This window comes from Pygocentrus nattereri, chromosome 13 (assembly GCF_015220715.1).
Source record: "Pygocentrus nattereri isolate fPygNat1 chromosome 13, fPygNat1.pri, whole genome shotgun sequence".
Taxonomy (NCBI): domain Eukaryota; kingdom Metazoa; phylum Chordata; class Actinopteri; order Characiformes; family Serrasalmidae; genus Pygocentrus; species Pygocentrus nattereri.
Window position 1 is genome coordinate 25,159,211 of NC_051223.1, and position 16,989 is coordinate 25,176,199.

The 16,989-nt window shown below is 42.7% G+C and overlaps 1 protein-coding gene across 1 annotated transcript in view; it reads right to left on the bottom strand.

The window, feature by feature from the left end:
- znf438 (zinc finger protein 438) overlaps positions 1-15,041 on the bottom strand; it is a 68,176-nt gene extending 53,135 nt beyond the window's left edge. Inside the window, exon 1 of the mRNA XM_037544378.1 lies at positions 14,871-15,041. The gene's annotated coding sequence lies outside the window, so the exon portion shown is untranslated. The remainder of the gene's footprint in view (positions 1-14,870) is intronic.
- Positions 15,042-16,989: the final 1,948 nt, after the last annotated feature.

Consider the following 16,989-nt stretch of genomic DNA (forward strand, 5'->3'; position numbering starts at 1 on the left):
GCCGTCTCTCTCTCTCTCACCCTCCGCCGTCTCTCTCTCTCCCTCTCTCTCTCACCCTCCGCCGTCTCTCTCTCTCTCCCTCACCCTCCGCCGTCTCTCTCTCTCTCTCTCCCTCACCCTCCGCCGTCTCTCTCTCTCTCTCCCTCACCCTCCGCCGTCTCTCTCTCTCCCTCACCCTCCGCCGTCTCTCTCTCTCTCCCTCACCCTCCGCCGTCTCTCTCTCTCTCTCCCCCTCCGCCGTCTCTCTCTCTCTCCCTCACCCTCCGCCGTCTCTCTCTCTCTCCCTCACCCTCCGCCGTCTCTCTCTCTCTCCCTCACTCTCCGCCGTCTCTCTCTCTCTCTCTCTCTCTCCGCCGTCTCTCTCTCTCTCTCTCTCCGCCGTCTCTCTCTCTCTCTCTCCCTCACCCTCCGCCGTCTCTCTCTCTCTCTCCCTCACCCTCCGCCGTCTCTCTCTCTCTCTCCCTCACCCTCCGCCGTCTCTCTCTCTCTCTCCCTCACCCTCCGCCGTCTCTCTCTCCCTCCCCCTCCGCCGTCTCTCTCTCCCTCACCCTCCGCCGTCTCTCTCTCCCTCACCCTCCGCCGTCTCTCTCTCTCTCTCCCTCCGCCGTCTCTCTCTCTCTCTCTCCCTCACCCTCCGCCGTCTCTCTCTCTCTCTCCCCCCCTCACCCTCCGCCGTCTCTCTCTCTCTCTCTCCCCCCGTCACCCTCCGCCGTCTCTCTCTCTCTCTCTCCCCCCGTCACCCTCCGCCGTCTCTCTCTCTCTCTCCCCCCCTCACCCTCCGCCGTCTCTCTCTCTCTCTCCCCCCCTCACCCTCCGCCGTCTCTCTCTCTCTCTCCCTCACCCTCCGCCGTCTCTCTCTCTCTCTCCCTCACCCTCCGCCGTCTCTCTCTCTCTCTCCCTCCGCCGTCTCTCTCTCTCTCTCTCCCTCACCCTCCGCCGTCTCTCTCTCTCTCTCCCCCCCTCACCCTCCGCCGTCTCTCTCTCTCTCTCTCCCCCCGTCACCCTCCGCCGTCTCTCTCTCTCTCTCCCCCCCTCACCCTCCGCCGTCTCTCTCTCTCTCTCCCCCCCTCACCCTCCGCCGTCTCTCTCTCTCTCTCCCTCACCCTCCGCCGTCTCTCTCTCTCTCTCCCTCACCCTCCGCCGTCTCTCTCTCTCTCTCCCTCACCCTCCGCCGTCTCTCTCTCCCTCACCCTCCGCCGTCTCTCTCTCCCTCACCCTCCGCCGTCTCTCTCTCCCTCACCCTCCGCCGTCTCTCTCTCCCTCACCCTCCGCCGTCTCTCTCTCCCTCACCCTCCGCCGTCTCTCTCTCCCTCACCCTCCGCCGTCTCTCTCTCCCTCACCCTCCGCCGTCTCTCTCTCCCTCACCCTCCGCCGTCTCTCTCTCCCTCACCCTCCGCCGTCTCTCTCTCCCTCACCCTCCGCCGTCTCTCTCTCCCTCACCCTCCGCCGTCTCTCCCCCCCACCCTCCGCCGTCTCTCTCTCTCTCTCTCCCTCACCCTCCGCCGTCTCTCTCTCTCTCTCCCTCACCCTCCGCCGTCTCTCTCTCTCTCTCCTTCACCCTCCGCCGTCTCTCTCTCTCTCTCCCTCACCCTCCGCCGTCTCTCTCTCTCTCTCTCCCTCACCCTCCGCCGTCTCTCTCTCTCTCTCACCCTCCGCCGTCTCTCTCTCTCTCTCACCCTCCGCCGTCTCTCTCTCTCTCTCCCTCACCCTCCGCCGTCTCTCTCTCTCTCTCCCTCACCCTCCGCCGTCTCTCTCTCTCTCTCCCTCACCCTCCGCCGTCTCTCTCTCTCTCTCCCTCACCCTCCGCCGTCTCTCTCTCTCTCTCCCTCACCCTCCGCCGTCTCTCTCTCTCTCTCCCTCACCCTCCGCCGTCTCTCTCTCTCTCTCCCTCACCCTCCGCCGTCTCTCTCTCCCCCCCTCACCCTCCGCCGTCTCTCTCTCCCCCCCTCACCCTCCGCCGTCTCTCTCTCCCCCCCTCACCCTCCGCCGTCTCTCTCTCCCCCCCTCACCCTCCGCCGTCTCTCTCTCTCTCCCTCCGCACTCTCTCTCTCTCTCCCTCCGCCCTATCATTGTCTCTCTCTCCCTCCCTCCGCCATCTGCATCTCTGTCTCTCTCTCTCCACCATCTGCATCTGTGTCTCTCTCTCTCTCTCCGCCATGTCTTTCTGTCTCTCTCTCTCTCTCTCCCTCCGCCATCTGCATCTCTGTGTCTCTCTCTCTCTCTCTCTCACTCTCATGCACACACATGCCAGGGGGTCTCAGAACATGTCGATAACTCTCATCACTCACTTTAATGGGTAGAAGGTGGTGTGTGGTACAAATGGACCTTTCAGCTATCAGGAGGGGGGACAACATTCCATAACTGCTAAACGATGAAGGCTACAAATCTCAGAGCCAGCTGACTTGCTATGGAAACAGAGCTCACCACAAAGCTGCCATGGTCAGAGATTATGCAGAGGGTGGATGGCTGGGTTGCTGTAGACATATTGGAGCCACCTTCTCCAAAGTTTAAACACTAAACTGCTACCACGAGTCTTTTTTATTGCATAAAATTTAAGAGGCTTAAAGCTCAGAGCTGAGAAACTATCTAGTAGGGGCATTTTGTTTGTAAAAACTCATGTTTACCCATACTTTTGTTTACTCATACGTTTACCCAGCACTGCTGAATACTATTCAATGGAAAAGAGTCAAACCAAAGTATAACAGAGAGACAGAGAGAGAGAAAGAAAGAGCACAAGTGTGTGTGTGTGTGTGTGTGTGTGTGTGTGTGTGTGTGTGTGTGTGTGTGTGAGAGAGAGAGAGAGAGAGAGATCTTTTTATCTCATCATAGATTTTTCCTAATAATGTACCGATTGTTTTCTGTAAAAGATTTGCCTTGTGAGAATAAGACCTACAAACATCTTAGATAGGGACTGGACCCAAAAAAACTGATTTCTTCATGAGGGAATGAAGGGTTGTTTTTTTTTTTTTAACTCGCTCTGTCTCATACTCCAGCACTGCCTTGTGCTTCAGAGAACTAGCAAACAATCGGCTAAGTTTAAAAAGAGAAGGAAAGCAATATCAGGTACACTGTTCACCAAATCAGTTGTCCCTGAAAACCAAACGGGCAAGTCAGTTTTCAATGCTGCGGTCCCATTTTTGATTTTACCTTTACCCTGGCCATCCTTAATGCTGAACCCTGCTTGTAGGGGATCAACAATACAACAAGTTATTGAATATTATGTCGTACTGTGCCACATTGCACTGCATCACTGTACTGTGGTTGGCGCGTTAGTTTACACAAGCATATTAGCCTAGTCTTAACACACTGGCTGGTGTGTTATATGGAGGCATTTATGTAATAAAATGTAAATGTCCCTATATTGCTAACAAACCAAACAGAATGCCCATGGAAAAACTAGCAGAGATTAGCATAGCTGGTCACCAGCAAAATCAGAATATCATTGCTGTTGGAATGAAACCTTCTCCAAAAAGTGACTTTACAGAAGAAAAAAAAACTTCCTTAGCTTATAATGCATGTTAATAGAAACGGTGCAAAATTCTTTTACATCATGAGGGGAAAAAAGTTTTTAAAAAAATGAACACATGATTTTATGTAACTTTGATGTTGTGTTTTTAAATGCTGATATGCAAAACCAGCACCAGACCAGCATAAAACTGCATCTAACCAGCATCTAAAACATTAGATTAGCATGAAATTCACCCCGCTTTTATGGCTTTTTTTAGCAGAGGGTACCAGACAAAACCTCGCCACTCAAAAGCCTCAAGTACTATGCTTTTATAATAGTTACTGAATAATAGGCCCAGAGTTTAAGGGCTTACACATTTCCCCCTGTCTGTCTCTGCACCTCTACCTTTCCTGTCCATCAAACGGTAATACCGGAAAGTCCACACCATACTGTGTGTATTTCCATAAACTTGCTCCTTTAGTGTGTATGAGCAAGTTTACAGATGTGTGTGACGCAAGCCTGGAGCCGTCTATGGGCTTGAAACAAGACATCCTGAGGTGGGCAGAAGACTAAGATCAGGCTCACCCTGCCTAAACTCCCTGTACCACACAACCACACAGAGAACAACTGACTCATACAGGAGTCACCTCATCAAGTGGGGACAGACTGAAGGAAGGAGAGACAGAGAATGGAGAAAGACAAAGTTAGAACAATGAAAGGAAAAAAGATTGGGGGATAAAAGAAAAGAGGAGAAGGAAGTTAACCAAAGTTAAATAAATGAAAGGACAGAAACTTGGGATGGGCATGATTATTTGAACACATATCCAAACTACATGTGAGGCAGAATAGCAAAGAGCTATATATTTGAACAGTGTAAAACAAAAACAAACCACTAAATCAACTAAACAATCTTTTATGTTTTCTTTTTTATTCAATTAGCAATGTAAGCCATTTTCTTGTGATGATACAAGAGACAGAAAGAAGCAAATATAATTAAAAATTCCTATCCCTAATACACACCTTTCTGGAGATACAAGCGAAAGGTACCACCACTGGCCTTGCATTCCATTCCATACATCTATTATCCTGTTAAAAATGACTTGTGAGCCCTGCTAAGGCATTTTGCTCCCAATAGTTTTGAGGTTATACAAGTTCTGATCCTGATTCAAGGGAAGAGGATAGCAGATGGAGCAGTCACTAGCATGGTATTTAGCAGTTTCCTGTCTCAGTCACTCGGTATTTAGCTCCTTCCTGTCTGATACAACTTCACTCTGCACCACCAGGTGAACTATTTACAGGAAGAAATGTCAAAGTGCAAACAGCAAGCTAATTTCAACTTTGGCATTTGGTTGTACCCCTCTGAACTACACCTTTCTGTGGAAGCAAGAAACAAGATGGCTTTATCGGAATGAAGTCACATCTGTAACTAATCGCTCACTTTGAAGTGAGAAAGCTCATGTGACCAACAGAAAGGAACAGTGTTCGGTGGGAACCATGTTTGAGCTGCTATTTTTATCCCCGCACATAAACATCAGTGCTGGTACAAAAGCCATTTCTGCATCTCTGCTCTGTTTTAATTTTGCCGCATTTCCTGTAGTCTTGTTCCACTCTGTGCTTTGTGTTAAATGCCTGCTTTGCAGTCTCGGGATAAAAATTTCCTGTCTCTACTTTTCAAGACCACTATTTCATTAGGTCTCTCAACCAACCTGGCCTGGCCTGTAGAGAAGTTTCTTACATGCTCCTAGGACATGCAATTTAGCATTCACCAGACCATTACAACATCCACTCTGTTTCCTGCCCCGTGTCTCCACCAGCATTCATAATTTACACCTTTATGCATTTTCCTTGTTCAAGGTGGGGTTTTTTTGACTATGTATATCAAGGTACGCTTTTGCTGAACAAAGAGATGCCAGGTCTCGTCTTTCTGATGCAAAAGGTGGATTACTCAGTCCATTTTTAAAAGGGCTACTTTGTCTAGGAGTGGCCTAAACAAGAACAAACCCTCATATTTCATCACAGGGTTTCATAGATTTTGCAGGTTCTAAATACATGATATAATGACAGGACATGAGATTTAAAGACTTAACATTAACTAAATAGGCAGATTATTTTGGCTGTTTTTGTTAGTTTCTTTTTTTTTTTAACCAAAATGCAGCTCTTGTATGACATGAGCCTGCCAACAGGGAGACACCTATAGATATGATGCTTGTTTCTCCTGGACCTGAGGGCACAGTGGATGGTGTAGACTCCAAAATGCATGCTCTTTAAGTAGCATCATGTAAGATTTAAGCTTCTGTGGTCATACAAGTACTGCTTGTGTGGACTATCCATGGTGATCACAAACAATGGTTTTCTTTTCTGCATATTCTGCATGTGACTGAAACATTGCTGTTCACATTTGTGGAGACGCCTCTTGGTAGAAATGTTATAGGTCTATTTACCGTACAGCAGACACCTTCTCTACAGCTGTACCTAATAAAATATTTACATAACTTGCATTCATTTGTAGCTACTGATGTAAAGTTGGACACACTTTTCAGAACGTTTGCAAAAATTTCTTTCAACTTAATGAGAAACATTAGTGGCAGACTAAAATAAATAAGACTAAAATCACATTTTTTTGAGAAAACTTTGCACTAGTGCCAACATCATATAAAGCTTATATAACCTGATTGATAGCAGAGAAGGTATCTGTAAGTAAAGCATGGATAAGTCAACTGACCAATCAATCCAATGACCAATCCAATGACTGATGCACCCCATCGCCACCCACAACCGATATTCCTGGTTTGATTAAGGTAAAGATGGCTTCCAGAAGGCTTTTTTGCTTGGCCTACATTCATTTTAATATTCACATACATGTCTGCAGGAAGTCAGTTTATTTTTGAATGTTTGCTTCTCAATTTGCACCCTGTGCTACTTTTTACTGCTACGGATGCCATGTAGCCTCAGCTGAAAGTCAGCAACAGTAACCAAGTCATTATTTTGCCAGATTTTTCAAGCAGTCAGTTGTGCTGTGTTTGCATCAACCTCTCAAGAATTATGTTTTCTTCAGATCATCCAATAAACAGTAGGAATGTGCACAGCTATTGGAGTACCCTGGAACTGTTACAGGTACCAGTACCTGAAGACTGAAATCACCATTAAAGTACTCAGAGAAAATACAGAGGTAATTAATGCTGAGTTTATGTATTAACAGGACTGTAAAATGTGGCGAGTTCACTTTTACTTGCAAGTAAAAAAAACACTTCATGACTACGAAATACGAGTGCCTGAACGTGATTGTATTGCCAAAAAACATGATTAAGGGGGTGACTAAGAAGGCAAAGACAGCACAGTAGCTAAGGAGCAGCTTTTCTGATAGGCTAAGTGAGTCCTCATCAGGATCCAAAGCAATGAAAATGAATGTAAGAAGATTCCCCCCGCTGGCTGAAGGAATGGGGCCACTCACATTTAGGACATCACTTACTTAGCTGCAAAATCTCCTTGCATCCTTGCTTGTATAAATATAAGGGCCATTGCAACAGTTTAGATCCAATGGATTGCTAATACAACAAGGCTCTAGACTAACTTTTTGCACTGGTTGCATTAGTGCGCCTAACTTTTTTTCTTATGTAAACCATCACAAAAGTTAGGTGCACCCAAATTTTTCAACCTCATCACATTTAACACCGCAGTTTTACGGGTTCATTTTTTTTTAATAAATCGCTGTTCATATAGGCAATATTGACTTGTAAATGATTAACTAACAATCTGGTCAACATAAAGTTCTTTATTTGAAGCACAATTCTACAAGAAAGGTAATTTACTGAAAAAGTGTTGGTGCTTAAAGTGCTTCACTGAGCTGAAATTTAAACTTAAAACATCTCAAGATAAATGAAATAAAAAGAAAATCTTAATTAAAAGTGCAAGTGTTTTAAGCGCTTCAAACCAAACATCTCATGGCTCAACGTCTCAATATCCTCCATTGCAGTCACACGCCCCTCGGATGCCATCAACGTTTTTCATTTTATTATATTTATTTTTTTAATTTACAGTGATAATATTATATATGGTTAATGCAGTAATGAGACAGTAGGCACATTATTGACATAGGCTACACGCCATGCCATGGCTTACCTTGGGCATGGGCATGCTCAAACTCAATGTGTCCAATCAGTATATTCACCGCTCTTCCTCTGTGCAAGATAAGACCGTACACAGTGATGAATTCCTCTGTGGCGATATCTGCGTCTCCATCGATCAGGAATGCCATGTTCGCAATTTGCACAGACGTCTTTTTTTTCAATGTATCTGCAATGACTCCTATAAACTGGGCGCACGCGACATCATTGCTGTACGTCGGGTTTACATTCAAGCCATTTTTCTTCTAAAGAATTATTTCGGACTTGAACTTAGTGAAGGCAAGTTCTTCTTTTGCAATATTGTAAGCAACAAACTTGATTTTCGTCTCGGCCTCGTCTGATGATCTGTTTGCTGCTGCCTGCCGCTGAAAGGCAGTGGGGAGAGGGGACACTTGGGCAGTGCATTTATCGTGGCATGTAATGTGTTTTATAGATGCATCGTGCTTTTTCAGCGTCTCAATTTGAAATGTATTGGAACCAGTTACAAAGGACTTGACATAACCTGGGAGGTTGGTGGCTCCGCGTCAGAGCACTGGTTATGATTTTTGGATGGATCATTTCATTCGTAATGAAAAAGTTGTCAATCGTTCTTTTCATCTTCTCTCATCATCCGCGGCTACCTCCACTCTGTTTTTCTGACGGGCCTAGGCTACTCACATCTCTCTGTCTGATTGCAGCACACTCATTTTCAAACTTACACACGTACAGGAATATCTGGACCACAGCCAATCAGGGGCCTTCACTATCTCTTATTGGTTTAGACCACGATATGGGCCTAATGTGTGTCTGTTGAACCACAGGGAGACTTTCAGAGTCGCGGAGACTTCCACCCCCACCCCCACCCCCACCCCCACCCCCTCACCCTGAACGGCGAGATTTTCTTTAGTCGCACCGTTGAGAAATTAGGTTGCACTCTAGAGCCCTGTACAACTTACAAATGAGTGGGACTCGCGCAAAAAAAATATACCACACAGGTGCTTTCATTTCTGCTGTGATGACGTAGTTGATAAAGGTGGTCCTTAATTGAAGACAAATCGAGACGCTTTAGCTACACAGGTTATGCGATCATATAAGTTTCTAATCTCTTCCAAAGGTGATCTGGGTGACTGCACAACACAACATGCCTCGAAGATGCGTTATACTTCATTCATGCTTGTATTTAGTGCTGTCCACTTATGATCAGGTCACCCAGAATGCATGTTAATGCCAGGTGTAAATGGGGCCAAACAGACTGTGCCAGCGTTGGTCAGCTGTTTTCTGAGTACGACAATGGAGCCAAAACAGTATGGCCTATGAAGGTTAGTTATGGCTCCATTTTAGGAACAGTTATATAGTCTCTGTTTCTAATAAAGTAGCCAGGGTATGTGAAGGCTGTATGAATGCCATGACCACAGGTGAAGATACACACCTATCTTGCTGAGCAGCCAAATTTCTCTGTAAGATAAACAAGGCTGATGCCACTGCAAGATGACCTCCATTAACTCTGCATGTGCAAGATGAGAGTGGGAATTCTAAAGTTTGACAGCAATTCTAGAGCAAACTAAGCTCCAATGAACAAAGGAGGTGAATTTTTCATAAAATATGCAAGGCTACATGTTCACGTATTTATTTTGGCCAGTTGTACCTTGCAGCAGAGCGCTGTGATCTTAAAATGAAGACATTTGTTCTGCATATGTGCAGGAACTCTCTCAGTAATTAAAGCACAATTTCCTGCACGGTTTTGCTCTCTACTTGCGACACAGGCACTCACTGTATCATTGACCTCCAACAAACAAGCTGGCAGAACCAACACTCCAGAAAAAAGTAAGGATGCATTGGCAAGTAATCACTACAAACTGACTTACTGAAGAGCAGGAAGAAGGGCTAAGAAGTAATGTATTTTCCCTCTTTCAGTCCCGGGTTCGGTTTGTATGCATGCAAAATGTGTGTGTATGTGTGTGTAGTAATGTTGACATGGTTCTGATTGACCGGAAATGTTAAATAAAGAATCTGTGCAATGAAGAAAGAGCCCTCCCTCCCCTTCTCCCTCACCACATGTGAAACCACACAACGTCTTTTCACCTGCCAAAACAAACCTCAACATCCTCCAAAACGACCGTGTGTATATTTCCCCACATTGCAACAGAGCCCTACAGCACTACATTTAATGATCTTTTAGACAGACACTACAGAAACGGGGTTTAACTGCCAATAAGCACAAAAGAACCACCCTTAGCCAGTGACTGACTACTTAGCATAAATTCTTCTCAATGAGTTTTTAGATTAAGATGAAGAAAAATAATGCTGAGACACATTTTCTTCAAACACGTTTAAATACAAGCCTAATCTAAACCAAATTAATAAATTAATCCACCTCTGTTGTGCAATTATATGCTATGTACACTGCATTACACTAAAAAGGCAGAGCTGAAGTCCTTGACTTCCGTAGTAAAGGAGCCTTCTGTTGGACCACTTCCTAATCTTTGAGTGATCCTGAAATACTGTAACTCAGAAAATATGTGGCAAAATATATACAGACCACCTTATATTCATTTTTTCCATATTTAATGTGTCTGTCCTTTTTTGTGCTATATAGAACACTTTTCAAAAAGGTTCTATACAGAACCGTCTACAGCACATTCTCCCTCAATCTGACAAATACTTTGGCAATGCAAAAGAACCCTTTAATCATGCAAAGGGTTCTTTAAGTGTTCATGTTTGTATGAAGAATAATTTTCTCTACTAAGGAACCCTTGAAAGAAAGAAAAAAAAAAAAAAAAAGTAAGGCAGCCACAATCAGCTACAAAACCGAAAAGTAAAAAAACAAATAGAATTAAAAAAATAGAACCTGTGCATTAGGAGGAGTGTTTCAATTTGTTCTGCTTAAACTTTGTTTAAACATTCCTAATGAAGACACAGAGGAAAATATCTTGGCTAATGGGAGGAACAGCATGTACAGCCTGGTAGCATTTCACCATTTAGCACTCGCTCTCCATTGCTGTCGTAGTTCACTGGGAACCCAAAATTTTCCCATACAGTTGATTAAAATAAAAAAAATTAATAAAACACAGAAGGGTTTCAACTTTCGCCATAGTGCAACTGACTCATCAGATGGCAATCAGCTTGAACTAAGCTTAGCATGGCATGTTGCTAACAGCTTAAAGCTTAAGGTTTCCAGGTGGTGCTTGTGAAACTTGGTTCAATCAACATGTACAAAGTTTTTCATCTTTTCTGGAAAAAAGAATTTAAGAATTTAAAATGAATTTAACTAGGATTCAGACTGAATCTGAAGGAAAACTAAAAATTCAGACTTAATAGCATTAAAAAGCATGTCAGGGTCAGATGAGACAAAAAGCAGCTTTTGGCCAAACTTCAAAATGTCTTGTACAGCACAGACCTAACTGCCCGTTCCTCAATACTATCCCAACAGTGAAGTATGGGGTGGCAGCACCACGTTGTGGTGATGCTTTTTCTTTGGGACAGGTGGATGGTGCAAAATACAGACATACAGGTGCTACTACATAATAATATAGACAAAACTAAAGCTTGAGAGAGAAAAAAAAAATTTGCAGGACAATGATCAAATGCACACTGGCAAAGCCACTAAGAAGTACTTGAACAACCAAAAGATGAATGTTCAATGTCCAAGTCTAAGTCTAATGAAGATTCTGTGGCATTAGGTCAAATAAAATGCAATGCTGGTAGAAACATAATTCAACAGATGTAGAGCTGTTATTGCAACAAAAGGTGGCTCTACCAAGTACTAATCTGAAGGGGATGGATACTTTTTCTTTTTTATTTATGTAAGAGAAGATTTGCTCACAATGAATTCACTTTGAAAACAGCATATCGGGTTTTAACAAAAATACTGTCTAATAAAATCTAAAATAAATTCAGACAATTCTGATGACCTAAGGGGGTTAAATGCTTATGCAAAGCACTACACATATGGACAGGTAAATAGCTATCAAGTTAGCTAGACAAACAGACTGACAGACAAATAAAAATCGTGCCTTATAGGAAAACCACCATCTCTTCCCCTTGTCAGCTAAAAACTCGTGACCACAACACCAAAACCATCAACGATATCAGAGCTGAACAGTGGTGTTCTCATTATTTCTTATATTTTACATAATTTGACCGACGTATTTTAGAATTATGCTTGCCAGGTACATTCTAACATCTGGTTTTGGCTTCTTGGTCTTGATCTAACCCTGGAATTCACTAGTGTCAAGATTCACGAAACAGCCTGTGGAATGCTGTTACTTCCATTTATCCATAAATTACAGTAGAATGGAAGTATGTGTAAATGTGGGGTTTCACAAATGCATGCATTTACATTACAGTTCTCTGACATTTATGATGCGACCACCTCTTCAGCTGCCATTACAAATAGGTTTATTACGCTCTGGGCAGATTTCCTGCATAATAGCTGGAAAATTCTATAACCTCACAGAGAATAATGAGCTTTAGAGCTTCTGTCTATGTAGCAAACCTTCGTCATCAGAAACTTTGCTTGACAGGTTTTAAAGTCAATATAGTATTGCAGACCCAATCTACTGGGAGAGGTTGGTTTACATTGGTTAAGAACCTAATGTTTCAGTCTGATAAAGATTAAAACAGACAGTTCAGGAGCAGCTTTCTGGATACAGATTGAAGACTTCTCAGAAACAGATCACAGCCTAGCCCAAGTCTAGACTTAATCCATGTTTGGGAAACTGACTCCATGTCTTTTTTTCTCTCCCACTAACAGCACATCCTTTACCAAAAAATACTTGCTGGTATACAGCCTACTTTACCAAAAAAGCTAATTCGGCCTATGTACCATCTTCACATGCAACTGCAAGTTGTAAACAACAGGTTTTTTTATGGTCATATCCTGTTTTTTAGTATAAGTTTTTCAAAACGTGGCAAAATCCAATAATCATTGTTTTGGTAAGTAATTTTCTGTTATGTGTCCAGAGAAATCTATTACTACATTGGGAGGGTTGCCAATTACAAATTGTTGGCAGCTCAAAGCATAAGGAGATTATTAATTTCCACTGTCACCTCCTGTAGTCTTAACAACACAAAACTGAACGAATGAAGAGTCTTAAATGAAGGACAACACGCCACCAATACGAAGAACAGGCAGCAGAGTGAAAAATACAGGCTGTGTCCTGTACACTAAACTTTAGAACTAAAGTACAATGCAGGGTAAGGTGTCGGTACTAAACATTATGAAATTAAATACAAATAAGCTGGGTTACTTTATCATTGATGAACAATTGATTAAAAAACATGACTACTCCTGTGCAGCAGTGCTGACACCTGATTTGAGTATGTACATAAAAACACTGTGTGTGTGATATACATACACATACATATACACACACACACACACACACACACATATACACGTTTGTATATAGGTAATTCCCATATCTGACCATCCCTAGATACATATCACCATGTTCACTAAAAGGCTTCTTTTTTTGATTGGAAGAGCCATAATAACTAAACAAAGCATTTATTAAATGCACTGAGACATGTCAGTAACAGCTGCCAAGTAGATTCAAAATATTAATTAAATAGGAATGTTAAGATGTGCAACAGGAAACCTACTGCACTGGACATTAAAAATGATGTCACCTCAAAATTACAGCTCTAAAATAGATTTTAACTGGAGTTCGCAATCAATACTTCTGAGCAGTAACAAGAGTCTTGTGGATTTTGTCACTTTAATGTGGCAAAGAACCATCTCGCTGAAGAGGACATGCCAAGCGACCAACTACAAACCTTCATTTTTGTGTGAAAAGCTTATTGTTGTCATAGTGTGCTGCGCTGCTTGCTACTGGTAAAGCTACCATTTGGCCTGGTAAACAAAAGCATTCTTTCAGACTTGGGGGGGGGGGGAACCAACAGCGCACAAGTGTGTGGTTTCATAACCAATTCAGCAGCGCTTGTTGAATTTCACATGCCTAGTTTGCTACCACAACATAGCACACACATCCTCAACATTACAGCTGTAAAAGCATAAAATATTTGAATGACTTCACAGCTTTTGTATATTTTAATTACCAATTACGACAAGCAAAAAGGAAAAAGAGGCAAAAAAGAACATTAAGATCCCCACATCACCACAACGGCTAATTTCACAGTATTCCAAGAAACAACACAATCAGCCATCATTAATAAATCATGAATATTTAATACTTCAGCCTGAGCACATGTTCAGGCAGAGAATTTATTTGGTAAACAAAAATGCTGCGTTTACACAAGTGTGTTTTTATGCCGTTATTAGGCCAAACTGCAATGGTGGATAGCAGATAAGAGATTCCTTCACTAGATATTATTTTTATCATTTCTCTTTAGTATAACTGTTAAAATCAGATCCTATAATGTGCACTCATTGCACATATACAGCTTGTATAATCTCCATAGAAAAGCACTGTCAACAGAATGGGACGTTCTGGAACAGCTGCACATGCACCTAAGGCATCCATGCCCAATGCCACACCAGCTAGAGGAGGATAAAGCCTCCAAGTCCTAAGCTGTGGAGCCACCACACTGTTCTCTGGAGCGATGGAGCTCCATCCAACACGTCTGGGAGTAGTAGTAGTAGTGACGTTTGTGAGCCATAATTAACCATACAACATCACAATCTGACCTCACTAATGCTTTTGTGCCTGAACATAATCAAATCCTCACAGCAATGATCCAGCACCCAGTGTAAAGCCGTCCCAAAAGAGCTGAGGCTGCAGCAAAGAGGGGCAAAAAACTCCCCATCAACAGCCTTGATTTCAGTACAAACGCTGCATGTACAGGTGCCTCCAGACTTTGGACGTATTATTTATGTTCAATGGGAGGTCCAGAAAGATGCAAACGGTCGACAGCAAACTTATAAGCTCTTTTTTTGGTAATTCTGCAGCGGCTGGTGAAATTCATGCGCCTTGTACCACATTACCACTTGTTTGAGTCACGCTTCACAAACAGCAACTTACACAAGCTGCCCTCAACGCTAGCTAGCTGGCGGGCTACATGGCCAGCTTGACGAGCAAGAAGACGGTTTGTAAGCGGATTGCGGGACTGATATGGAGAAATAAACACCGCAGTTGTGTAAAACACAATGTCTAAGCTGTGCCCAGCGTTCAGCAGCTTGTGTTTGAAGTATAACACAGTTTGCAGCGGTGTGTTGTTGTGGCCTGTGTTTCCACTGAACGCTCCCATTGGTCCACAACACCGCGGTAAGGCGACGACACGGGAACCCCATTGGGTTTGATTTTCTGCAGGAAAAGCGGACGCTTGCCACGAAACAAGCTAGACATATTTTGCCTCACCTTCCAATGCATGTCCTCCGGCTCTCTCAGAGCTGTCTTCTTAAGTTTAGAACACGCAACATGGCCATTTCTCATGAACAACGACAGATCTTCAAAACTGTTTCTGTACAGCCATTTTGAGCCAGACCTTGACTCGCAGGCTGTGGGGGAGAAGTTTAATGAGGCCGCGCCGTGTGAATCCACTCAAATACACTACACAGCAAAATCACACTTCAGACAGACAGAACACTAACTTCTAACTATGAGTATATAACTGAAATTAAATGAATAAGACCTGTAACTGAATACACGCTTCACAATATGTTTGCTGGTCACCCCCCTGGAAAGGAAATGGTACGGCTCACGCAACACCGGTTCAACTCTATGAATGTGCCCAATCAGTAAACGATAAAATTCAGCTGTCCAATCAGATACTTCGGGAAATGTCCCCCCGTACCCGCCCCTCGCCTCGTCCAGACCACATGAAGCACCTTGTAAATAGACCATAAACAGAAGAGTGACGGAAGGAGGAGGGAGGAGGACCGCTGCAGACGCTGCAGACCTTGCAGACCTTGCTTTACTCATGGAGGAGGTTTAAATTTGTGTGTGTTGGAGTTTTTTCTCTTTTTCTTTCAACCTTTTGTTTGTCAAATTAGACTAATGATTAAATCCACGAGAAACTAATATACAGCCATATCATGCAAGCTCAGACATATGTTTAAAATATAGGCACATATATGTTGTTTATGGGCATGCAATGACCAAATATTGGGCATATATGCATAATACATGGATCATACATGTATGTCTGATAGGCAGGTGAATGCATATATGCATAAAGTATTATACATACTTGTCTGATACATGGTTGAACACACCCCAATACAGTTTTTGAATATATTCAAAACTATTTGAATAATGTTGTATTGTTAATAATGTTGTATTGTAAAATATATGTATTACACATATATGTTTATATATCTTTATATATGGCTGACTTATATGTTCCATATTTGAAAATGGTCAATTTCAAATAAGGTGGCATATATGTCATATGGCATATATATCCATATGTGACAAAAATAAGTTGGATATAAGGCAAAATCCTAAATGCTAATATATGTCATATGTGAAATCCACATATCGCCATATATCAGTTTTCCGCATGGGAAGCCTGATGGTTTTGCTTTCTAATGGAAATTGGCTTAGTGTTTGCCATTAAACACCACTAGTTTCCTGTAGGGCACCTTTAGAACCCATTAACAAATCATCAAATGCATCTGGAATCAGACACAGAACACCTGTTAAACCTTTAGAGTCCTTTATACAGTGATATGAACCCATCAGAAAAATACATTTGTGAATATTAGACACCACCAGAAACCCCCAGAAACCTTTAATGGTTTCTATGACATTTTTTGGATAACTGTTTTACTATTTGAGCCGCAATTTTCGGTATCTGTATTACAATATACTAGTTAAACATGGAATTGCAAAAAAAAAGTGAAAACCAAATTGGGCTAATATGTAATGTTTCAGAATCTCAACAACTGTGAATAAATGAATAAAACATTTAATATAAACTCACAAGAATTGAATTTTTCCTCCCATTAAAATTGAATTGGAAAAAAGCCCTGAATTCTTATTGGTCAGAATTGATATCTTACACACTAACAGATCATTCCTCCAGGTAATAGCTGAATTTGACACGTAGTTAAATTTTGGATTATAATAATAAAATGGTTTGTCCTACACATCACACAGATACACAAATATGATCACTGAGAGAGAGAGAGACAGAGACTCTAAGAACTCTGTATAAAAGTGTGCTGTGAGGAGCAGATCAATACACACAGCACCCATGGCCCGAGACAGTCCACTGAATAGAAGAGGTGTCTGGATAATGACTATATTGATCGGTTAAACACCTTTTCACCAGTCATTCTCAATCACAGAAGTGGTGGTCATGGTTACTGGAGTGTGTGTGTGTGTGTGTGTGTGTGTGTGTGTGTGTGTGTGTGTGTGTGTGTGTGTGTGTGTGTGTGTGTGTGTGTGTGTGTGATTTTGTCCATATATGAGTTTTTGAAGTAATATATGCTTATGAAAGACATCAGGCATTATGAGAAAATGTTTCACTGCT